This window comes from Octodon degus, unplaced genomic scaffold (genome assembly GCF_000260255.1).
Source record: "Octodon degus isolate 3935 unplaced genomic scaffold, OctDeg1.0 scaffold00011, whole genome shotgun sequence".
NCBI classification, from domain to species: Eukaryota; Metazoa; Chordata; class Mammalia; order Rodentia; family Octodontidae; genus Octodon; species Octodon degus.
In genome coordinates, this window is record NW_004524587.1 from 4,553,009 (window position 1) to 4,578,992 (window position 25,984).

The window sequence follows — 25,984 nt, forward strand, 5'->3', positions numbered from 1 at the left end:
ACAACACACAGCCCACTATAGTTGCATTTAGGGAACACTATCTCCAGCTGCTCAGGTGTGACAATGTGATTTGATTTTTATTTTTGGGGTGCCTCAGACGCCCTTAGAAGATACCCATTCAGTCTGCATTACTGATGCTCGCCTGGGCACCAGGGAAGCTGTACTACACAGGGGCCTTGGTCTCCTTATTCCTCTAAGAAAAGAAGTGAAAACCTCAGGGAAAATTGCCAAGTAGATGGCATATAGGACCACTGCTCTTTGGCTTTAAGGCCCTTCCTTCTCTGCATGCCCTTAAGTGTAGTGGGAGGCTGACCCCTGGCACATGTTGATCTGCCTGGGAGCTGCATGATGGAACCCAAACCTGAGGACAAACAGGATTGGAGACCACCCCGAGAGTCAGGTGGAAGTCAGACCCTAGACCTCCAGAGAGGTCTCTCCTGCTGCCTCCTTCTTTGGTCCATTTTCATTTCCTGCCTAGTCTTTGTTTGGTGTCCACAGATGGGTTGGGTTGGCTGGCTCTTTCTGTTATATTTCCCGACAGTTCTGAAATACTCCAAGGACCTTGTAAAGATGAGTGGGCTTATAGGGATTGGGAGCCTTCAGAAAGACAAATCCACAGTTCATGCCCTAGAGGGGTCTTCTTATCCAGGTAACCAACCCGAAGAGTGGAAAAGAGACTATGAGACAGGCAGCAGAAAGGAAGGAAAGAAGGAAGGAAGGAAGGAAGGAAGGAAGGAAGGAAGGAAGGAAGGAAGGAAGGTGCAATGCGTTTGAAACCCCTCATTTTGAAGCATTGTGTGTGTCACACAGATAAACAGAAGGCTACCTAACAGTAACTGATCCTTGTCATTTTGCAGGGTTTATCTTAAAAATATCAGTAGTTATTATAAAGTCTCTCATATAAAATTAATTTCAGGTAGATTGGAGGTACAAATATGAAAGAACCCAATGACAATCTAAAATAATGTGGGAAATATTTATGTGATTTACTGGTTGACAACGATTCAGCAGGACACACACACACACACACACACACACATACACACACTCCTACTTCATACAACAGCATTATACAGTCCCACGGGTTTTTACAGAATTTAACTTTCTACTCACACGATCATGCTAGGTCAGAGCAACACCCACTTCTATATTTCTGGAAGTAGAAATACAACATATGATAGGCTACTGACTTAGAAAATTCAGCTGGTGTATGACAAGGCTGGCAAGCTGAACTTTGAAGGGCAGGCTAGCCTCGGGAACAGTTGGCACTGCAGTCTCAAATCAAAGTAGTCTGGAAGCAGAACTGTTTTTTCCTTGGTGGGCATGGTGGAAATTCAATGACCTAGATATGGCTTTCGGTGGATTGAATGTGGCCCACTCATATCATAGACGATAATTTGCTTAACTTGCAATCTATGATTTAAATATTTATTAGGTAAAAAAAATATCTTCACAAAAACATCTAGACTGGTGTTTGGGTAAAAATGGGCATCATGGCCTTGCTGTGTTGACCCATAACATTAACCATCACAGTGGCCTTGGGATCTTAGGGAGTTGTGTCATTTGTCACTTCATTACTTTGGGTCACAGTTAGAATCCAAACTCTGCCATAGTTTCAAGGTTATTAACCAAATGGGGAGGTGGGGAAGCTATGAAAGTAAAGGCTCGCTGATAGTCTTAGCAGACACCAAAGTAGTTGAGAAGGAATGATATGTCACCGTGTCAACATGAGTGGGCACACCCGCGCGCACGCTTACACATACCAAATATACTAAATATACTATATATATATTGTATATTTAGTATGCTAAGTTGAGAGAGAAACATGTAATCCTTTTCAGTAAATATCTGGAAACCCCTGAAGGCATTTCCCCTAAAAGACAATCCAAGACATTTTAAGATTGTTTACATGAAGTTAGTGGTTCCGAGATGAAAAACAAATGAGCCAGAAAATGACGGCAAATATGTAATTGCTATCCTTTAACATTGCTGCATTATTTTAAATTGATAGTTATATAGTCATGTAGTCATATAATTTTAGTAGAACATGACTATGAAGGGGTTATGTTTAAATTGTATTCATTATATTACATATTTAAGCAAATTTACTTTGAAATGAAAAAAAGTTCCATATATCTCTAAAATACACCTGTACATTATTGACAGAACTCAGGTATCCCGATTAGTTAAATATTAGCAAAAGAAAGAGTAAAAAGAAGATACACAGGAGTGACATGGAATCCAAACTGGTAGTGTGAAGAGGCTGGAGAAATCTTATCTCTTAAATCAGTAATAAGACTTGGCACAATGGACAAGACCAATCATGTTAAGTCTCTGGAAACTGACTCAAAGCAGCAGCTGAGAAGCCTTTGTCAAGAGAAGCCAGTGGGGGGCCGGCGAGATAGCTCAGCAGTCTAAAGTGCCTGCGTAGGCAAGCTTAGGCAAAGTTCATGGACTGAGGCTCGATTCTGGCACCACAGGCTACACTAGCCCTGCCCCCAGGGCAAGCTGAGTGGCCATACACACACACACACACACACACACACACACACACACACACACACGAGGAGTCAATGGGTCGTGGTGTCACAGCGGCTCCCCAGGTGCTTTGCTCCAGGCTGCTCCCATTTGGTCCAGCTGTGGCCTGGGTCGCCCACCTGTGTGTTCTGGGTGGGCTGTGGACATGGGGTGCTTGGCTGCTCTGCTGGACACACTGGCTTCCTGCGGAGCATAGAAAAGTGTATGCCCAGGAACAAGTCTGAAAGCAATAGTGAGATCAGAAAAAGGTTAACTCTGTAGCCAGCCAGGGGTTGCAAATGCAGATTACATCAACCAACAAGAGGAAAAAACAAAACAAAAAACCCCCAAGCAAACAGAAACCCCCTTAAGCCCCACATGCTGCAGAGGAAGCAGACTCTATAGAATTAGTTTAGAAAAACCACTAAACAAACAAAAGATAAACCAAACCAACAAAACCAGTCCCAAATCCACTTACGTAGCAGGGGGAAGAGATTGCAAATTTATGATAACAGTATATAAAATGCCAGATTTTGAATAAAATATGAAAGCAAATGGGAAAACATGAATCATACAAAAGGAAAAAGAAATCTAACAATCTGATTTTAAAAAAAAAAATTTTGGGCTGGGAGACAGAAATTGAACTTTGCAAGGGTAAGTTTGAAAGAAGCTATCATAAATATATTCAAAGAGCTAATGGTAATATTGTTTAAAGGAACAAAGTACTGTGACAGTGATTCAGAAAATAGATCATATCAAGAGGTTTGCTTAAAGTGTAAGAATCAAGAGTGAACATTGTAGGTGAGAAGAATGATGACTAAATGGACAATTTCCTTGAAGGGCTCAACAGGAGATGTGAGCTGCTAACAGAAGAATCATCAAACCTGAAGGTGCGGGGACTACTCCTTAGGCCTCCCTCTTGTCCCTCTCTTGGACAGGAGCTTTCTTTCCCCTAATCAATATATTCTGCTTAAAAAAAAAATACCCTGAAGGTGGAGTAGCAGAGATGACGAAGCTGACTTCAGAGGCACGTGAGAAGCATACTAAGGCTACTACTACTGAGTTGTAGGAGAATAGGAAGAAACAGAAGGGCAGAAGAATAGTAAAGAAATAATGGGGAAGTTTCGAGAACTTCCTAGAAACTGAATGCATTTAAATGAGCTGCAATGATAAGGGTCACCCTTGGGCATACCTGGCAAACTGTTACAAATGAAACAGAGATAAAAATCTCAAAAGCAGCAAAAGAAGATGCCCCACTGTTTGTAAGTCAATCATATCAAATTCATCAGCTGACATCAGAAACAATCGAGGCAGAAGATAACTTAATGATATACTGTTTCGATCAAGTTTCCATTGCTGCAGGAAAGTCCTAACACAAACAATAGAAAGGGAGAAGCATTTAGTTTGGCTTGTGGTATCAGAGGTTTCAGGGCACGGCCGTCTTGCTCTAAGGCAGGAGCTTCGTGGTACGTTGGCATGGCAGGGGAAAGCTGTTCACTGGATGGTGGCTGGGAGCAGAGAACAGGAGGACAATGAGAGTCAAGAGGCTGAGCACAAGAACACACCATCTAGGTCACAACCCTGCAGCACACCTCCTCCAGTTGAGCCCAGCCTCCTACACATACATTCAGCTATTTAATTCATCAAAGGGTGCATCCATAGATGAGTTTAGGGCCACCACCATGTCATCCCCTTCCAAAAACTCCCTTTGGAGAGTCATTTTTGATCCAAACCATAATATACGTTCAAAATGATGAGGATAATCATGTTAGCTGAGAATTGATTTCTAGAACTGAAAGGCAGTTCTATTATGAGAGGATAATCTTTTCAACAGATGGTGATGTGTTAACTGGCTTATTAACAGCAATCAAAGAAAAATCATAAACTGGACTTCATCAGAATTTACACTTGTCAATATATACCATCAAAAAGAGAAAAATTAAAACACACAATAGGAGAGAATGTTTCAAATCACATGCTAATAAAATACTTGTATTTAAAACATAAAGAACGTTTTTAACTCAACAATAAAGTGATAAGTAATCAATTTAAAATGGACAAAACATGTCAATAGATATTCTACTAAAGATAATATATTTGTGATCCATAAACAAATGAAAGGCTGTTCAACATTATTTGTCATTATTAGGGAAATGTAAATTAAATCCATAATGAGAAACCCTTTCATACCCACTGGAATGGCATTCAGTCTTCATATGCTACAACACAGAAGAGAATGCTCAGAAGTAGTAGGCTAAAGACACTTCCCACATGCACTGCACGACCTACTAGATGATGGCAGGTATAAGATGTTAGATGGGAAGTTGGGAGGATTTGTGGGGAAAGTGCTGGAATGGATAGCCTCAGCCACAAGGCTGTCTAGCTCCAATGTGAAACTGTGGCCAATCATGGTGTTATTTGGGGCTATTACATTTCAGAATCAGGGATGAAACTTGTAGGCTCAATTGTAAGAATTGTATTGACAGGGACAGCAGATGATAGGGGCAGTGACGGTGGAACATAAATTTCATTATGATGGCGTGAAAGTGAAAAGACTGTTGTCCATGGAGACTGGGCAAGAGGCAGGAGACCGCTAGTCTTCCCATCAGGGGAGCCAGTACTCTTTCCTTTGTGGAACCTCTCTGGGGTCTCTCCAGGCTCGCTAGTATCTGATTTGCTGTGAGATTCCAGTACTTTACACTCACAAGAACGATAAGGTATGTCAGATCCACCAGCACAAAGCAAAGACCAGAAGGAAGGCAAGTCCACTGTGTTCACTGAGTCATGACATAAGAAATAACTTGAGGCCTGAATATTTTTGCTCCCAGTTCTTTCCCCTTCTCTATCTGGAAATAGTGCTAGATGTGGAGAAGCTTAACTTTCCTTAATATTGAGTGATCTGGGGAGTGGGTGCATGGCAAAAGTTCCATGATCCTGTGGACAAGATTCCCACAGTCTAAACTACTGTTCTACAATAAGTCTCAGGCCAGAGAGATAGCTGAGTAGCATAAGTGCCTGCCAGGCAAGCGCAAGGTCCCGAGTTCAATCCCCGGCACTGGGGGGAGGGGGAAGAATGAGTCTCCTTTCATTTCTGACTGAGGCACTCAATAGCCTCCCAAGTTCTGCAAGGCTCCTGAAGCCCACCTTGTTTTCATCTTTAGGACATGTTCATAAGGAATTCACAGGCTAATTATAGATTCACAAACTAATTGTCCTCGTCATTGGTTTCTTTTATACTAGTCACCAACTTTACCCACTCTTAGGCCATATTTGTTTACATTGTGCTTTGGGAGTACGTTTATGATTTAAATTTTAAAAGCACTAATTATTTTGGAATATTCTCACATTTATAGCAAAGTTATAAAGAGAGTGCAAATACCTTGTGTAACCATGTTACATTCGTCAAAACTATGACAGTAACATCAGTACAATACTGCTACTTAAAGAGTATGTTTTATTTGGTCTTACATTTTCCAACTCATAACCATTTTCTCTTCCCTGATCAAATCCAGGATGACAGATTACATTGCCTCTTCCTGTGTTAGTTAGCCTTTTGTAATATGCGACAGTTCTCTGACTGTCTTAGTAATCAGGAAGCTATAAAAATAGACTGGGTGGCTGATAAATATCAGAATTTATTTTTCACAATTCTGGAAGTGGAAGTCTATGGTCAAGCGACCAGGACAGTCCAGGTCTGATGGAGACCCTGTTTCTCAGAGGCAGGCCTTCTAAGTGTGTCCTCGCATGTTACAAAGACAAGCGAGCTCTATAGGGGGAAAGAACGTCAGGATTCTAGTTCCATTCAGGAAGTGTCCACCCTCAGGCAAGCACCTCCCCAGGGCTCTATTCCAAAATGCCTTCACCTTGGGGCTGCCATTTCAATATTCAAATGGGGGCAGAACCTGCAACATTTGGAACTTTGAACTGACTTTCTCAATTTTCCCGAACCTGAAGACTTCTGAATTACACTGGTCAGAAATGTCAGACAATGTCCTTTTCTCGATGTTGGTCTCTCTTATGTCATTTCTTTCTTTCCTTTTTAAAAAAATATTTATTTATGTATGTATGTATGTATGTATGTATGTATGTATGTATGTATTTATTTGGTGCAGGGTCTTACTAAGCATCTTAGACTTGTAGTGATCCTCCTGTCTCCACCTCCCCAGCACTGAGATTAAAGGAATGTGCCACGACACCCAGTTTCAGTGGCCAGCACGGTGCACCCAGGTTCTGGGGTCCACACAGGGCCCTTCACTTGCCAGGCAGGTGCTTAGATCACTGAGTTATCTCCCCAGCCCCTCTGATGTTATTTCTTACTTCTGCCTGGGTTATGGATTTTGGGAAGAACACCTCAGAGATGACGTGCACAGAGTCAGTGCAAGTTATCTCTGCTGCTGTTGGTCTTGATTAGAACTGTCTCTTCAGTGCTTCTGTGGGGAGAGGCTGAACTGGAGATTGACCACACACTGGGGGCTCGAGCAAGGCTATCCAAAGAACATGGAATGCCAGGGGCCAGCCATGGAAGCAAGTTGTTGGGATTAGAGAAGAGCCAGTCCAGTAGGTGTCTGGCCTTGGTGTCCCTCCTTGTTGACTATGGCACATTCAGCTTTTTTTTTTTTTTAAACCAGGAATCGAGCTCAGGATCATGTAATAGCCAGGCGGGTGCCATGCTGCTGAGCTATCTACCTGGCCCCTAAGCACTTTGAGAATGTTTCATTTTCAGTGTTCTCAGCGAAACACAGAGACCTTGCACTTTTGGCCCTGTCATGCACTTCTCCATTTTTACTGTGTATAAATGAAGATACAGACCATTCTGGGTTGTTGTTGCCTCTTCATTAGAGAGGTCAGGTCCTACTTGGTCTCAGTTTTTTTTTTTTTTTTTTATGCGTCTTGTTTTTTCCTAATCTCCTGTCACCTCCTCTCAGGAACCCACTGACTGTGTCAGTCCTGGCAGTTTCTATATTATAAAATCACTATTTCCCCTTTTGGTCCTCTATTCTTTGGAATATGGTTACATTCTCCATATAGTTAAATGGAAAGAAATTAATTTTTAACCTCTAAATAGCAGGAGCCTACGTAAGTTATTTGGAATCCTTCAGTAAGGAAGATCTGTTATTTCTCTCTGTTCATTTAGTTTTTTTTTTCAATCTTTTTTAAACATTGGTATAAACTAATGAATATTGATTTTATTCTTTGCTTTATAACTCAATACTATCACTATATATCTTGCTATGAACACTGGTTATTGGAGGCTTTCAGACGGATTCTAATAACCAGGATCCCCTTGCATTTTCCCTGTCCTAGTCCTCGATTCAGTGCCTTTTCCAGAGGCCTTTGTCTCTTTTGATGCATAATGATGCTTAGAAACCAGTCATGTGTAGCTCAGGACACTAGATACACTCACTGTTACAGAAATGAGCTCAAGATACAGAGCCAGAAAAACTCCATATGTGAATATTTATAAATATTTCAGCATATATATATATATATATATATATATATATTAAGATATACATTCTGATAAACATGAGTTTATATTGCACTGATAGCTCTGAGAACTCTGACTCCATGACTCCATGGGATACAATGGAGTCTTTCTCCCTCCTGCTTAGGCAGGCAGAATAGGTGGGTTCTTCAGTGGCACTGAGACCCTAAAAAGAGAATGAGAAAGAGCAACTGGCTCTGCCTTGATCTGTTCTCACTGCTGAGGCAGAACACTAGGGTACAGTATAATATAGGATCTGTGGCCTAAACAACTGAGTGTTGTATGTTAGGGGAAGAACTGAATTGGGGTCAAGACTGTAGGTCCCCAATCCCAATACATTCCATCCCCATGGCTCCCTGGATCTGCACATTCTCAGACTAGCAGGAGAGACAAGAGTTTTATGCTCATCCTGTTGAGCTGCCAGCCTTGTGTTGAGGGGACAGGGACATAGCTGTTTTCAAGGAAAAGCAGGCACTCATCTGCAGGCCAATGAAGGATAATGATCGTAAGCTTAATCACTGAGAGCTTTCTGGCATCTTAGAGAGTTCTGGCAACTTTGAGAATTCCCAGGACCTTGTAGGACCAGTGGATAGTTATGAAGAATATTGGTACTTTTTTGGGGTATATTGATTTCCTTTTGGGAAATGGTAAATTTTTAGTACATTGTTAATTTAGATTAACAATATGATAACCATAATTAATAATACTCTGGTGGATCCTATTGTGTGCACTGGGGTAAGCTGTGATGCATCATTGATATGATTATATAAATAGCATAATTGATATTAATACTGCAATTAGGAATGAAGAGATACTTGTAAACATAGGAATAAATCAATTTTTAAATGGATAGTGTACAGTTTAAAAGTGGCAAGCCCTCATTTATTAAAAGAACATTGATTATTGGTAATGTTTTAGTAATAATAAATACTAACCATAGAGTGATGAAAATAAATACAATACAAATACAAACTTTATTAAGTGCTTATTAGCTCTCAGGTATTTCAAGTGTCTTTCATGTGTTAAATATTTAATCTTGCTCATAACACTGAGGAGGGTTTCTAATTATCCATGAGTCATAGTTGAAGAATCTAGGCAAAGTCCTTGAATGACCTGCCCTGAGGTCCAACAGCCATGCATTCATAAAATTAAGATTTTCACCTTATCACCTTGAGTCCAGGCTCCATTTAGTAAGCCTTTGTGTTTCTTATGGACATTAAGGAATAATAGTAGCTATGTGCATTTTGTTCATACTGTGATATCACATCAGTGAAACCAGAGGATTTGAAAGGTCTCTTCTTAAACCCTTCCCTGTACCCTGGGCTCCCACCTGAGCTCTGGTTCCTTTTGGTCTCCGCACTGTGTCTGCACAGGTAGGTTCGGTGCGATGGCATCACCAGGTTGCTTATGTGGAAGTTGATGAGTCTGGTAGGAAAACAGAATCCTTCTGCCTACTGTGGTGTGGCTGTAAATGGGTGAAAATTCAATGCCTGTGGTGATTGAGTAGGGAGCACTGGGTTGGTGTGTGGTGGTCACATTTTGTTGTTTTCAGACCCAGACAGAAGCATGTATAAGTGGAATCTTAACTACTGGCACAGGAAGGACCCCATGCATACGCCTCATATCTGCTCAGTCTTGTTTATCCCAGAACCTGGCCAAGTCTGCAGGAAAATCCTCCCTATACACATTTCCCTTCAAAAACAGAGGACTCTCTGCCCTGCCTTGAAGGAATGTGGAAGGTATCTGGGATGCACACTGTCCTGGTTCAACCCTTCCTGTGTCCACCTCTGCTCTATTTTCTTGTATTTTTTTTTATATATATATCAACCAGGACACAGAGTAAATGCTGTAAGGACACACATTTTCCTGCTTTCTGTACTCTTTGGTGAAACTTCCATATAAATATGGGTCATTGCCTGTTTATATTCTCAGTGTGTGGTAACATTGCTCCTACTCCATATTCAAGGAGGGCAATTTACCAAGCCGAACACCTGTTTACACTCTGTGAACACTCGTTTTGAAAAAAAAAACTCAAATAAAACTCACAGATTCCACATCGACCCTTACTTGTTTTGTGTGCTTCTTAATCTGGGTTTGGATAAGAGAACCACATGATTTGTTCAATTTGGTAGAGTGTGCTCTTAAGATACACAGGTGTTTCTACTAAGTTTTAAAAAAAGCAGTAATTGACAAATTTAGAAGAGCTTCAAAGATCATAGTAATACTTTTTAATCTTCATTTTAAAATAAAGAAAACATAAAAGAACTAGTAGTATGTTCAGTTATTGTATTAGTGTGCTCGCCATTTCTATAACAAATGTCTGAGATAATTAACTTATGAAGCGAAAGGGTTATTTTGGCTTATGGTCTTTGAGGTTCCAGTCCATGGTCAGGAGGACCCATTGCTTTTAGGGTCTTGGCTGGAGGTGTCTTGTGGCAATGGCAGGGAACACATGGTGGAGCAAAGCCACTCATCTCATGCCTGGGGTGGGGGTGGGGAAGGAAAAGAAGTGGGGAAGGAGGAGAGGGAGAGGGAGAATGAATGAATCAGGCTCTCCTAATGTCTCTCATGTTCATATGCTCAATGAGGTAGACACCTCTCCCTTGGGAAGAATTCAAGAGCCAAAGTAGAGCAGTTGATAATGACAAGGCCGAGGAGATCTCCAATGCCAAAACAGTTCTCAGAACTGACAATGAAACTTCCAGTAAAACCTTTTGAGTCTGCCAAGATATCCAAGAGGGAAGACATCATCAGGTCGTGAGTAGGTAGGCAATGAGGTTGTAGAGACCCCTCAAGAGGCCCAGGTTGCAAACACAGCTCCACAGGATCACTCCTTGTCCAAGCTCGTTTCCTCTGCATTTGATCTTCTGTGTTAAAAAAGAGCTTTCTTCCTTGCCTGATCTCCTTGTAGACACTTTGAAGCTACAACTTACCATCTAGAATTATTTTGTAGATCTGTACTATGCCACAGTGTGGGGTTCACAGTGGTAAATCAGGGAGCAAAACCCATTGAAGGAGAAAGTGGATGTCATCATGCAGTGGCTAGATGATGCTGTGTCACCTAGATCAACAGACAGAGCTTGTAGTTATGGCTTGACTCCCGCAAGTATGACTGGGATAGATATAAACGACATTATATTGGCCTAAGTACTCTATTGGGATTTGTTTCCTTTGGTATAAGGTGCCTTTTAATGAGTAAGACCATGTGGACTTCTGAAGTTGACCTCCTGGATGAGACAATAAAACAATATTCTAATTAATGATAAGCGCAGAAATCATAGACCCTGTTAACGTGTTGAGAGAAGTGTGATCTTTAAAAATATTCTCTTGAAGGAAGGCACCTGCTGCATCATGGTAAAGACAGATCCAGGTGTTGGTTGGTCAGGCCTGGGTTTGACCAAACTGGATAATCATAACTTCAAGACATTTCTGCAAAAATTCATCAACAGAGACATGCTGCTCTCCTGATTGAACCTGAACAGACTTATGGGGTCAAGAAAATACATGAACAAGCAAACAGAACCCCATATCAATATACTAAGGCTTTTATTTCCTTAAAAACATTTATACAGTTGGAGATAAAAAGAATAGTAAAACCAAACAAACAACCAAAAACCAAGCAAACAAATCCAGGGTTGGTTAACAAATGGGTTTGCTGGATACACTGAAAGTGTTAGTTGCTGTGGGCCATTCCTAATAGAGGATGATTTTGAGAGAAGGGCGAGGGCAAATCCACCATGGAAAGTGCTCTTGGGGCTTCTGGTCACCTTACAACTCTAGAAGGAGAAGTGGCTTGAAGTCAGAAGGTGTTTTAACTCTAGGCAGTGGCACCTGAATGCTCTGGGACACCTCAGTCCCTGGACTCGACTGCAGCCATAGTTGGTGTCACACGGAGAACTCGTCCACTAAGTTCCACGAAGCAGTAACATGATGGTTACCAATTTTATAAGGCTTTGTAAGGAAAAAAGGACACACAGTGAGCTATATACTCTTTAATTGCACAGTTTGATGCCTTTTTAATGAATCAATATGTCACGAAGTGACATTTCAATTATAATACGGAAACAACTGTGTGATTGCTGCAGTCTCTCTCTGCCCTTTGGGCCCACTTCTTTGGCAGTGTCAGTCCTGGGCGACACTGACAAAGCTGCCATCTCTAGAGATCCATTTTGTTTATTTCAGAATTTCCCGGACACAAAGTCACACAGTACAGTCCCTTGGTTGGTTGGCATCTTTCTTTCATCGCCATACTTTCAAAAGTCACCCACGTTTCCAATGTACGAGCTCCTTCCTTTATTGCCAAGTCCTCTCACAGCATCAACAATCCACAAAGAGGACAAAATAATTACTTCTGCATACTGATGTCTCCACCAGTAAAAACTCTTAAAACCCCAAATCTTATACAATGTTTTTCACAAAATGTCAGACAGAAGGAACACTTTAACTTTTTTTTTTTTTAAGTTTACACACTTTATTTTTAAAGTCTTTTCTTAGAGCCACAGAAGCACTAGAACAGTACAGAAAATCTTATAATGGAATCACAAGCTTCCTTTTTCCTAGGTAGTCTTCCTGCTGTACTGCTCCAGGGGGCAGACCTTTTATATATATTAGATGGTGTTTAGATGTTTTTACCAATTTTCTCTTTTAAAGTTAAGCACTCATTCTATCTTCCCTGGTCTTTCTCTCCTTAGTAGTCATTTTACTATTCGCAATCCTTTTAAGGTCGCTACTTTATGTGAAAATAATCATAACTTTATTTTCTGGTTCATCGTATATGACTCAATCATGAATTTATGTTGGGTTTTTTTTTTTTTGGCAGAAGCGGGGATTGAACTCAGAACCATGTGCTTGCCAGGAAAGCACTTATTCCACTGAGCTATCTCCCTGGCACAATCATGAATTTATGAAACATAGATCATTACCCTTATTTTTCTTGGGTTAGTTGATTCCTTCTTTTTACTTTTCTGCTTTCCCCCAAGTTACATTAAATTTTATATTATTAGGTCAATGATATTTACATTCAGACTTGTAATCAAGTCCTGCATATTTTACCTTTAGAGTCATATTAGAGTTGAAAACCAGTGAACTAGCTAAGCCTTTATATGTTGTTATATGGCTAGAATTATCCTGATGTAAAATCCTGACAATCATATTGTTGAAAACTTTGATGAGTCATATCCGTAATTCTTTTCCTTAGTCACTCTGAGTATATCTCCACGTGTACCGCTGTTTCTGTCGGTAGTCCCACATCGGTCTTTCTCAGCCGTCTTTTGTTTTACTAGAGCTTGTTGGTGTGGCAGAACACTCACATTCCCGGCAGGGAGCTGCCCACGTGCATAGCGCATCTCCATAGAGTTCTCATTCCTCGTCCCGCCCCTCTTCCCTTTCCTTCTATGTCCCCAATCCCCTTCTCATCTGAGACAGATCTACCTCCCTACTTCCTATTATCTGTCTTGTAGCTTGCTTTATATTTATATGTTCAGTTTCTCATATAAGAGAAGCCACGCAATATTTACGCTTGTGGATCTGATTTATTTCATTTAACCGTGAATTTCAGGTACATCTGTTTGTCTACAAAAGACCCAAATCGAACCTTCTATATAGAAAAATAACCAGTCCCACATGCTGCCCTGGCCCCACCCCCCGGGCGTGCTAAGCCAGCAAACTAGTGGGCATGGTGGGCAGGGATGTGATCCCAGTGCTAGGGAGGCTGAAAACAAGAGGATCACTACAAGTCTGAGCTGCATAGTCAGACCCTGTACCAAATACATAAATGAAAAATAAATAAAAAATATAGAAAAGTAGTATTCCAGTGTGTGTAAGTACCATAGTTTCTTTAACCATTCATCTTCTAATGGACATATAAGTCTCTTCCAAGATTTAGCTATTATGAACGGGGCCGCATAAACACGGTTCCGCATGTATCACTGTACTACGATGACTTTAACTCTTTAGGGAAGACACCTAGAAGGGGAAATAGTTAGATCAAATGGGGTTTGTAGCTTAAGCTTTTTGAGGAAGCTCCGTGATGATTTTCATAGTAGTTATACTGGTTTACATTCCACCAACAATGCAGAAGAATTTCTTTCCCTTGCAGCCTTGCCAGCATTTGCTATCATTTGCTTTCTTAGGGACAGCCATTCTTTCTGGAGTAAAGTAGAATCCCATGTTATTATACCTTGCTTTTCTCTAAAGACCAAAGATGCTGAACATTTTTTCATGTATTTGATGGACCTCTGTACTTCTGAGAACTGTCGATTCATTTCAGATGCCTGTTTCTTCATCCAGATGCCTGGGTCTTTTATTTTGGGAGGTCTGATTTTGTTGAGTTCTTTAGGTACTCTAGGTATCAGTCTTTTGTTCAAAAGGTAGCTGGCAAAATGTTTTTCCCATTTTGTTGGTTGTTTCTTCATTCTTGATTGTTTCCTCTGCTTTGTAGAAGGTTTTTCATTTGATAGGATTCCATTTGCTGATTCTTGGAACTATTTCTTGTGCCACTGGGGTTCTGTTCCGAAAGTCCTTTTCCATGATTGTTTTTAAGAGTTTTACCTATTTTATCTTTCAACAGATTGAATTATTTTGTTTTAACATTTAGATCTTTGATTGATTTTCATTTTAGTTTCCTATATGGTGACTTGCATAGGTCTTGATTCAATCTTCTGCATGTGGATAGGCAGTTTTTCCAACACCACTTATTAAAGTGGTCAGCTTTCTTCCAGTGCATGTTTTTTGCCTCCTTTGTGGAAGATTAAAGAGTTGAATGGGCCTGGGCTTGTTTCCACATTCTCTATTCTGCCTCATCGATCCGTGTGTCTGTCTTTCTGTCAGAGCCATGCTGTCTTTATCACTGTTGCCTTGTCACATAACCTCAAATTTCGGATTTTGATACCTCGTGCTTTGCTCTTGTTACCCAGGATTGTTTTTTCTTTTTTGAGTCTCTCCTGGTTCTATGTGAATTTTAGCATTGATTTTTCTAGTTCTGTTTGGAATACTGCTGGTATTTTGATTGGGACTGCATGAAATCTGAAAATCAATTTTGAGACTATGGCCATTTTTACTAAATCAGAACATGAAAATCTCTTATTAAATCTCACATTCAGTATACATTTTATTTCACATATTGTACTACGCATCTCTGGATGCTTTGTTTGGTTCTTCTATATGCCCTCCATTCTTACCCCATCTGCTTGATATTTTCTTCTATATTAATAGTACTTTAGAATGCATTGATGAAAAATTTTGGATATTCCTGTCTGCCAATCCTGTCATCTCTGTCACTTTTGAATCTCTCATGAAATAGTAATTTTACTTTTATTTATGTAATATTTTCTTGTTGTTTTAGTTTTTTTCTTTCTTTCTTTCTTTTTTTTTTCTTTTTTTTGCAGAACTGGGGATTGAACTCAGGCCCTTACGCTTGCCAGGGAAGCTCTTATTCCACTGAGCCATCTCCCCGGCCCATTTTAGTTTTTTTCTTTAAAGACATTGTCATCTTGATACTGATAATAATTTTAGATTTACAGAAAACTTACATAAATGTTGCTAAGCATTCCCATGCAGCTTTCACCCAATTGCCTCTGATGAAAAGCACTTACATAATGATACATTTTGAAAGCTTCAGAAATTAGCACTGATACAATACTATTAGCTTACCTATGGAGTTAATTTTAGCTTGACAGTTTTCCCGCTATGCTTTTTTTTTGCAGGGCAGCAGGCAAGATCTAACTGAGGTACCATGTTGTGCTCAGTCACCACTTTTCTTAGACACCTCTGATCTGTACTACAGTTCAATCTTCCCCTTGTGCACAGCCTTTTTAGTTTTGGAGAGTACTGTCTCAATATTTGCAGAATGTATCTTGCTTTGGGTTTTGGTTACTGTTATCTTAGGAGTAGACCAGTGAAGGGTTTCTCTGGTGAACATCGCAGAGATGAGCTGTCCTTTCTCACAGCATATCATCACATCGATGTGACTTGTCACTGGAGATGTTAGCACTGACTCTTTGGGTGAAGTTATGCTTGTCAGACTTCCCGACTTTACTGTCAATCTTTCACCTTTCCATTCTTCATCCTTTAAAAATGAATCATTCAGCCATTCCACACCCAAGGGGAGGGATATTCTGATTTATTCAATGCATGAGTGGGTATCTATATATTATTTTGAATTCATTTACAGGAAGACTTATCTTTTAAATATTTTTAAAAATAAGTTATTCATCTATATTAATATGAATCAACAGATTTTATTATAGCACTAGAGACATAAATCAATATTCTTAGCATTTATGTTGCTGCTTCAATTGTCATAGGATCATTCAAAGGAGGAATTCCAGGTTGGCTTCTGTGCCTGTTGTCTGTGCTGCTAGTTGTTTGAAGTTGGAATCATATTAGAAACCAAAAGTTGAATCCTGGACACACACAAGGCTGTCATTTCACTTAGGCCCTTTTAGCAGATAGAACTAGGAAACATATGCTATCTGCAGAGACAAAAATATTTCTTAACTTCTTTACATTTGTGGTTTTAGTGTGTGTGTGTAAACATGAATTTGTATTAATACCTTCATGTCTAATCTAGAACCATAAAAGAATTCTAGTTTTCTTCCTGTTTACCACTTCTTTTCTGGCTTTGAAAATCTTGACTCCTAATTTATATAATTATGTACTTATTTGTTCAGACCTTCTATGCATAAAAAATAGTTTCAGAATTGATGACCCATATCTTTTTTTAGCATAATTTTATTGAGAAACAAATAGCAATGAGACAGCTTCAAATCAAATTGGTAGGACAGTTTCAATAATTAACACATTGCATATTCTCTTCCTAGTGGTTATTTGCTGTACAAGATGCGGACATGATATCCTATTTACAAACACTATTAGAACAAATCCCTCTATTCGTTAAGAGAATGTAACTGTATGTCTATCCTAACCATTTTGAATGCACAGATACAAAATGGACATTCATCTGTATCCCCTTTTTTGTTTAGTTCCATCATTTGAATATTATAGGTGCGTTAACTCAGCAAAATATTCTAAAATAGTTCAGTACTCCATAATAGTATTGGGTCTTCCACTTCACTGGGAATGTCAGAAGTTGTTGACCTGAGTCCCCTACAGCTCAACATAACAGCATGGCTTTACTTCTTATACTTTGTTTTTATACTTTCCTGCTGGATGGTTAAGACCAAGATAAAGCAAGACTTATGCAACAAGAGTTGTAACTTTTGGATCTGATAAGGATGACCCATATTTTTGAGAGAACTAATTATTCTAATGTATCAACTAGAATACCACTCTTATTTCTAAATATAAACCTTGAGCTGCTGAAAACTGATTATGAATAAAACAACAACCCAAGATTTTATATCAAATTATTATATACTAAGGATAATATTGCAAGATTTTCTTTTATTAATGGTACTAGGCTTTGAACTAGGGTGTTCTCACTGAGCTATATTCCTGACCCTTTTAAAATTATTTTACTTTGAGACAGAGTCTTGCTCAATTGATAATTTACCTAGGCTGGGCTTGAATTTGTGATTCCTGTGCCTCAGCCTGCTACAGTTGTAAGATTACAGTGATGCATCACCGCACCTGGCCAAGATTTGTTCTTAAGCTGTGCTTCTTGTAAGGCAGCTACAGAGAGGAAATTAAGCAGAATAGTTAAGAAATGAAACAACCACATCTATCTATCTATCTATCTATCTATCTATCTATCTATCTATCATCTATCTAATCTCTATCTTCTACAAATAAATATAAGTTAATACTGATATCACTGACTGAGATAGCAAAACAAGACTTATTTTAATCTTCCTCCTTGGTTATTTATAATGTCATTCCACAACAATGACAAATTTGTCTCCTATTACCTACATTTATTTTTTAAATTATTTTTTACATACTGTACTCATCTTGTATTGCTGCTGGAATAAAGTTATTAAGAATTTTGTGAAGGGCTGGCCAAATAACTCAGTGGATTGAAGCTCCTGCAAGCAGGCTCAGTGCTGGCCCAGTCCCCGGGGGCACACTGAGATGGCCATTGAGACTGGATATGGTGGCATGAGCCTGTCATTCCAGCACTTGGGAGGCTGTAAACAGACAGATCACTATTAGTCTGATCTGGAAGTGAGACCCTGAACACCCTGTAGCCCCTTCCCTAAAATACAGGAAAAAAAAAAAGACTTTTGTAGATGTGCTGTATTCATCACAAGGTTCATCCCATTAGTCAGTAGGCTCCCTCTCCTGCTTTTCCTTTGTGTGCAATCTCCGCTCTGCAGGTGGAACTAAGAGGACCTCCAAGTCACACACTCAATCTTGTCAAAGATCCCTCTGTGGAGCGGAGCATCCTGATCATCTCTCCTGCAGAAGCACAAGCGACAGATGCTCTTGCCATGCTCTGGGCTTTCTCTGCAAGTATATTTTCCAGACAGTGAATATCATAATATTAGTATCTTTTGCAAGCCTGATATGCTGAGAAGTTCCTGTGTAATCATCGCCTGGCTTCCTCATTCTAAGCATTTCTCCCTTCAATTTTTCTTTTACACTTGCATTTTACTGTAACTAACAAAAGAAAATAGGTTATACCTTTCATCACATGCTTGGATAAATATCCAAGTCATATTTTTTACAATTTGTACAGGAAACAATTTCACTAAGCTTTCTGCTTCAAGATCCCACTTTTCACATTTTTTACTAACATGTTCTCCATTTCTGTTTGAGCCGCACTAGGAATATCCTAAACAACCATATGCTTACTGAACAATTTTCATGATATTTTAGGCATCTTCTAAAATAATACATTTGTCTCACATTTCTTTTCATTTCTTTGTTCCCTCTCATAGCAGAGGGAAAAGCATCTATATTCCTAATTTACACTTTACTGCAATCTGAAGTTTTCTGGAATGGTACTTAAAATATTTTTGTCCTTGTGGTCATCACTCATTTATGAAGTTTTTTCTATATTTTTAAGAATTCAAAAAAATAACCCTTACTTTATATTTTTTTACTAATTTTATTCAGAAACAAATAGCAATGAGAGTATCAGTATCAAAACTGATTAATAGGACAGTTTCAATAATTAATACATTGCATATTGTTGTCTTAACAGTGGTTATTCATAGTATAAGATGCAGACATGTCTACGGCCATACCACCCTGAATGCGCCCGATCTCATGTGATCTCGGAAGCTAAGCAGGGTCAGGCCTGCTTAGTACTTGGATGGGAGGTCATTACTTTCTATTAGCCCCCCAAAAATTGGATTGATTTTCTATCTCTGCTGTAATATATTATTAGAAAATGAGCTTGAAGCAACATAGTTGTATTGTCTTGTGTCTTTGGACTCCATAATTGATCACATTGTACAAAAGGTCAGTTGCAGCTAGAGCTGTGTTTCTTTAAGGAAGCTTTAAAAGAACTTGCACCTTGGCCCATTTTAGCTTCTAGACACTGCTAACATACTTTTCATTATGATCCTGTTTTCAGACCCAGTAATTCCATCACTCTTGACATCTAATTCAATGCTTCAATTATGACAACTCCCACCTGCATTTCAGCTTTGCTCTTTCACTTTTCATGACTCCTGGGCTTATGCTGAGTCCAACCAGACCATCAGAGATAAAATCCTCATCTCAAGACCCTGTAATTAATCAGATCTGTGGGTGTATAAGGTAATTTATTCAGACTTTTTCCAGGGATTAGAGTGTAGACATCTGTGAGAGTAATTAGTCTGCTTATCACTTTGAGTGAAATGTAAAGTCATTAAATATTGCTAAGCTTTACCGCTGGAAGAAACAAATCTGCCAACTAGCATTTTGCGCAACCTTTTTTGACTTTAGCTTTATAGTGCATCTAGTCTAAACAATGGTGTACAAAACTGTTTAGTTCAGCTCCAGCATTATTTGGCTCTTTTCAATGAGATTATGTGACACAGTTTTTTGAACAATTATATTCTCTTGTCACAGACTACACTGCTTTCTGTCTTGTCTTCCTCAATTGCTTGTCTTCCTGCTTTCCTACCTATATTTCTGTGTTCAAACAGGACAGTTTAACACTCTATGATACATGTGCATCTTATGGTTTTGACACATGCACAGTCACGTATCTACCACCTTTGCATCATAGAGAGCAGTGCCATCACCTGAAAAATTCCCAGCAGCCCTGTTTTAGGCATTCCCATAAATTCCTACAAACCTGAGCAGTTACTGCTTTTTTATTCTTGTAGAGAAAGCTTAGTTTTTCCCTAAAACATGTTCCATGTTCCATGAATGTAATCCTACAATATGGAAAATTAAGCATTTGCCTTTTCTGCCTTAGAAAAATGCTTTTAAGATTCTACTACACTGTTATACAAAGTTTTGGCTAGAATTTTTTTTTTATTTTTCATAATGATAGATTCACAGACTTTTTGTTCTTTTTTATTAGTTATATGTCTGCAGTACATAAATAACAGAATTCATGCTGTGAAGCTGGTACATGTTAGCCCATGTTTTTCCAAATTGTAATATCTTATGACCCTATAGGATATTTGCAGTGACACCAATATATTGATAAAAAATTTAAAAATAAAATTTCACCAAAAATCCAATTAGCATATTATATAATTTCATCTCCATGTAATCTTTATTGCTCCTTCTTACTACACAGGCTTTCTCCCTCTCCTCATTATCCTATCTCTTCTGGAAGGAAAGGAGTGATGTGTTCCCCATTTCTAGATTTTCTTCATTCCATGAATATAGCATATTAGTGCTGGCAGGTGTGGGTTCAGGGCTGGGGTCTGTGGATGTGGTGCTAAGGCGCCTGCCGATACAGTGATGCTTACCTATCGAGGGCAAGGGCACATGCAGGTGAGCGATGGGCATCTCTGATATCAGCCATAGTCATTCTTTGCTCTCCATGGTGATGTACAGAGTACCTCAAAAATGGGGGAGAGTGTTCAGTGATAGACTAAATGGCAGGTAAGTCATTTTCTTTTATTTTTTCCAACTGTAGAATAGTTACATAATAGAACTGAATAAAAATAAAAGGCTATGAGCCAATAATACTAATTAGTGGTTATCTTTGTAAATATCAAGACTAGGGCTAATACAGTTTTCTTTTTTCTATATTATTAATGCAGCACACATTGATTTTAAATTGGGAAATGAAAATCAATATTTTTTAAATGCTGAAAGTTTTTGTTAGTATTTATGACACTTCAGAAAATATCTTTTGTTGGGCCAAGGAGATGGCTCAGTGGAATAAGCTCTTCCCTGGCAAGCACAAGGGCCTGCGTTCAATCCCTGGTTCCACCACCAAAAAAAAAAAATCTTTTGTTGACATCCTGTAAGTGATGTCACTCAACATTATAATACTTTGCTCTCACAAAGATAGCTTGAATAACTTTTATATTTTATCTTAAAGAGAATGAAAGTAATAAAAAAGGAAATGATATAGAATTTCAAAAAAACCTAGATGATAGGAATTCAACAATGGTTGTTATGTTGCACATAGTTGTCTTCAAAATAGTTGTTAAGACTGCCAGACATAAGCATGTAAAATTGATCAAAAAATTAAGCATTAATTTTATTTTCCATAAAACAATAGAAACTAGTAATACAATTATCTTAGCAGTCATCCTTCTTTATTTTCTCCCTCCCTCATTCCAGTTGTTCTTTCCTTCTGAGAAGTTTCTTTTCCTCTTGCAATATCTGTTGTAACGTTCAGATTTTATTTAATATTTGTCATTTCAACAGGTATTTCCTGAGAAATCTGATGATCTTCTATTTAATGTACAAAGGACCCTTAATTTTGTTGCCTGACTTTTCAATGTAAACCATTATTAAAAACGAAGTATCATTTGGTTAGATTCAAATTTCTCTCAAAGTTTCTGAAATAGTATTATGTGATGAAAATGTGTGAATGCTTTCAATAGATGGAATTCCCATTTTCAATTTTCCCACCTTGTAGAGGTGAATTGATTTGTTTATTGCCACAAACATCTGAAGTGGGCCAGCAGTCACTGGAGGCCTTGGTAATGAACCATTCCTGGCAACTCTATGATCTTTTCTTCTCAAGGTTCCAGCAGGTCTTGTATTCTGAAACAACAAAGAGTTGTCATCCAAATGGCAGCCACAGGAGGTTCTCCTGCAACATGTACACTGTTTTCTCCAAAGATGTTCTCTTTCCAAAATCCTCACCTAGTTATAAGCTTGCAGCTCAACGCTAAGGAGAGGGTGTTATGTTTAAATCCATAATATTCTCTCTAAGTCCCATGTCTCCCGAGGTGGCACTTTCAGGAGTTTGGACCATAAGGGATTTTACCTCATGAGTGAGGTAACCCACCCATGGGATTGTCATTCAATAGCATTATGGGGAGGCGATGGAAACTTGGGAGGTGGGACATACTCAATATCAGAGAGACACTGGGAGCCCTGGATACCTTAGTGGGAAGTAAAGGGGGTAAGGATCATAGATTTTCAAAGAAGGTTTTGGATGGCAGACACCAACTCGCTCATCAAGACAATACTGAGGAGACTAGAAGGAAGTAGGAGGAGAAAGGGCTAACTGGGTTTACCCTAGTGATATTGATTCTAAAACCTTGCCGGGTGTTACCTTTACTTTCTGGTTCCAATATATCAGCAAACATGACTAAGGGGAGGAAGAAATATATCCAGGAGCCCATAGGCTCTTTGAGTTAAGATTTACTTGTCCTAAAATAGCCCCCCAGGTTAAAGGTGAAGCTCAGTCATAAAGCATTTGCCTAGTATGCATGAGGTCCTGGATTTGATCCCCAGCACCACAGACACGCATGTGTACATGTGCATACGCACATGCACACACATATGCACACAGCTATAAAACAAAGCAAACAAAAAATCCAAAATAAATAAAGCATAAAACTAGAGTATCTCCTCTCCCTCTCCATTTCTACAACTCATGATGGGGTCTGGTCCTTGAGAGGGACTTGCCAGGACTCACTGGTATCCAACATGCAGTAAAAAATCTGGATGTTACAGCTTCAAGCCTTGTGAGCTGTTGATAGGGGCAGGAAAAGAGGAAAGGCCTGCTGGAAGAAGTTTCCAAGCGGAGAGCTGGGATGCACAGGGCAGAAACTGAGGCATTCCCATTTTCCAGCTTGGCTTCCCCACTCAGCTCAGCTCTAGACAGAAAATGAGCTAGGTTGGAGAAGAAATTTAAGAGAAGGGAAGATTTAGTTTGGTTCTTGGATTCACAGGGGTCAGCCCATGGTTGCTGAGACCTGTTGCCTTGGAGAGGCTGCGCCCCGTGGTAGGTCTTATTGTTTGGTCTGTGAGGAGAGCCAGAAGAGCAGCATGTTTATTCTTCACCTTGGCAAGTTCATTCATCAATGGAATTCTGGTAAAAGGGCTTCTAAAACCAGGCATCTCCCTAAATGTCAGATGACTCGGGCAATATCTTACCTGCAGCCCTTCTCCTTCCCTCTACAGAACAAACGTAAAGATTGCCATCACAAGGTGTCCAGGCTGTAGAACAATAACTGGCTTGATTTTCCTTCTTGTTTCTCTTCATTTCTCTTCTGGCTTCACCTGGAGTCTGTCCCTCATAAATAATGAAAACCCAAAGTTTCACGTTAGAACCTTAATCTGAAGAATCGCAGATATGATGCTTTAAATATTTTTTATCTTTTATTTATTTACTTATTTGATACAAGGCGTCACTATGCAGATCAGACTCATAGTGATCCCGCTGTCTCAGCCTACCCAGTGCTGGGATTACAGGTGTGCACCACCACGCCTGGTTTGGGTGCCTGGCACGGTGCCCCATCACCTGTGTACCGGAGATCAAACCCAGGTGCTTGTGCTTGCCAAGCAGGTGCTTAAACTGCTGAGCTCTCTCCCCAGCCCCACTATATTAATTATTGCCTTTTGAAAATCTTTATGATTTATTATATATGTTTTAGAACTTTTTATTTGGATGTTGTAAGCTTTAGACCTTTAAAGCTTGTGTGCACCTTGTATTGCTCAACAACTTTGGAAAAAACCAACAATATATTTTGCTTCTGAAATTGTGTATCTTGTAAGAATGAAAAATTTTTTTTTAGGGAGCAAAGAAATACTTCATTGATTCAATAAGTTTGCTTAATGCATTATTGATTTTCAATATTTTTGTAGGAGTAATGGCTTTGTGACTGGATTCTGTTCTTTTCACCTATCTGTTCTAGGATCCAATAGGAGCATATATTGCTTTTATTTAGTCATTATGTCTTTTAGGTTTTGTTTTTACAAGAGCAAGTTTCTTGGTTATTCATTCTATAATCTTTATCGTTTTGAAAAGTTCTGTCTGGTTACTCTTCACAATATTCTTTCAGTTTCAGTTTCTCTAATATCTCCCATGACTGAGTCCAGATAATGCAGTTTGGCCAAGCATATGGATAAATTAAATTATGTGTGGCTACTGGTCTCTTCTGTGAACATTTATGTAAATGCAGTTTTTACTTATTTATTTAATGATTGTTCATGGAGAATTTTCTTCACTATGCATCATCTTCTGTTATGTTTATATGTATCTACTATATTGAATTTTGCAGGTTACTTCTGCAAATTGCTGTCTTGCTAAATGCTATGGCGACTTGCAATGAATTTCCAATTATTCTCTTGGGGTTCCCACATTCATGATCATATTGTCTGCTTATGCTATAGTGTAGGTGTAGCCGACCTATTAAAATGCCTCTCGGGGGCCAACCAGATAGCTCAGAGGACTAAAGCCCCTGTTCAGGCAGATGCAGGGACCTGAGTTCAGTCTCCAGCGTGCTGTGCTGTCCCTGCCCCTGGCACGTGCTGAGATGGTGACTGAGCCTGGGCGTCATGGTGCACGCCTGTAACCCTGGCACTTGGGAGGCTGAAAACAGGAGAATCACTATGAGCCCAATCTGTGTAGTGAGACCCTGTAGACCCTGGGGCTGAAACACTCTGGGTTGGTGCGCTCAGCGCATTGTTCCTGGTATGTACAATCTACATTAAGCTTGCATCTACACCTAGCCTAGGGAGTGATACTAAATTTCAAGACTATACTCCTGCTGATGCTATAGATACACACCCATTGCTGCCACACAGACTAACACACACACCCCTGCATGCGGGGTCTGTAGGCCCCCATTGCAGACCTAGATTACACACTTCAGCTGGTTCAATCTCCATTTCTTGGTACCACATCTAAAGAATAGAATAATTGTTTCCAGAGAAATATAGTATTCTTTCACTCAGCCTTTCTTTACTGACCCACCGATTCCCACCACTAAACACAGACTTATCATTGATTAATCAAGTGATTAAAGATGCTTTCCACAACGATTCATTATGTTTCCCAAATTACTAAAAAATCACCCCCATTATCCACTTCCAAGATGCCCAGTCCCTGGCCATACGTAGCTCCCCATGTCCGATCCAGGGAGCCACACATCATTCTTCGCTCAGAGCCCTGAACACTCAAGGCTCCAGGAAGCCATCTCACATTTGCAGCATCAGGCTCTCAGACTTGCCGCAAATCGGATCACCAGTCACTGCAGGACCGACTCACAGAGTGTTCATATCGATTCTGCAGAAACTCTGCTACCAAGAGGACAGAGGCAGCATGAAAATTCTTACAAACGTGTCTGTGGCATCTCCCCAGGAAACCATTAAATACAAAAACAAAAGACAGAAATTAATAACTAAATAAATATAATTGGGGTAAGTGCTTCTCTGAGTTTTTAAGAAGGCATGAAAACAGGGACAGGAATCTTTATTTTTGCCACTTCGATTGAACACTGTACCACAAAGCTCTCCTGTCAGGTAAACAATAAAAGCAGTACACTTGGAAAGGAAGAATTTAATGACTGTCTATAGATGATATAGTGTTGTACATAGGAAATCTTAAAATATCTGCAAAGAAAAATAATAACTGCAACAAAAATTCCACTAGAAATAAAAAAAACAAATTAATGAAGTTGTAGCAGCTGACTTCCTATTATTTTGTTTAGTGAAATTATA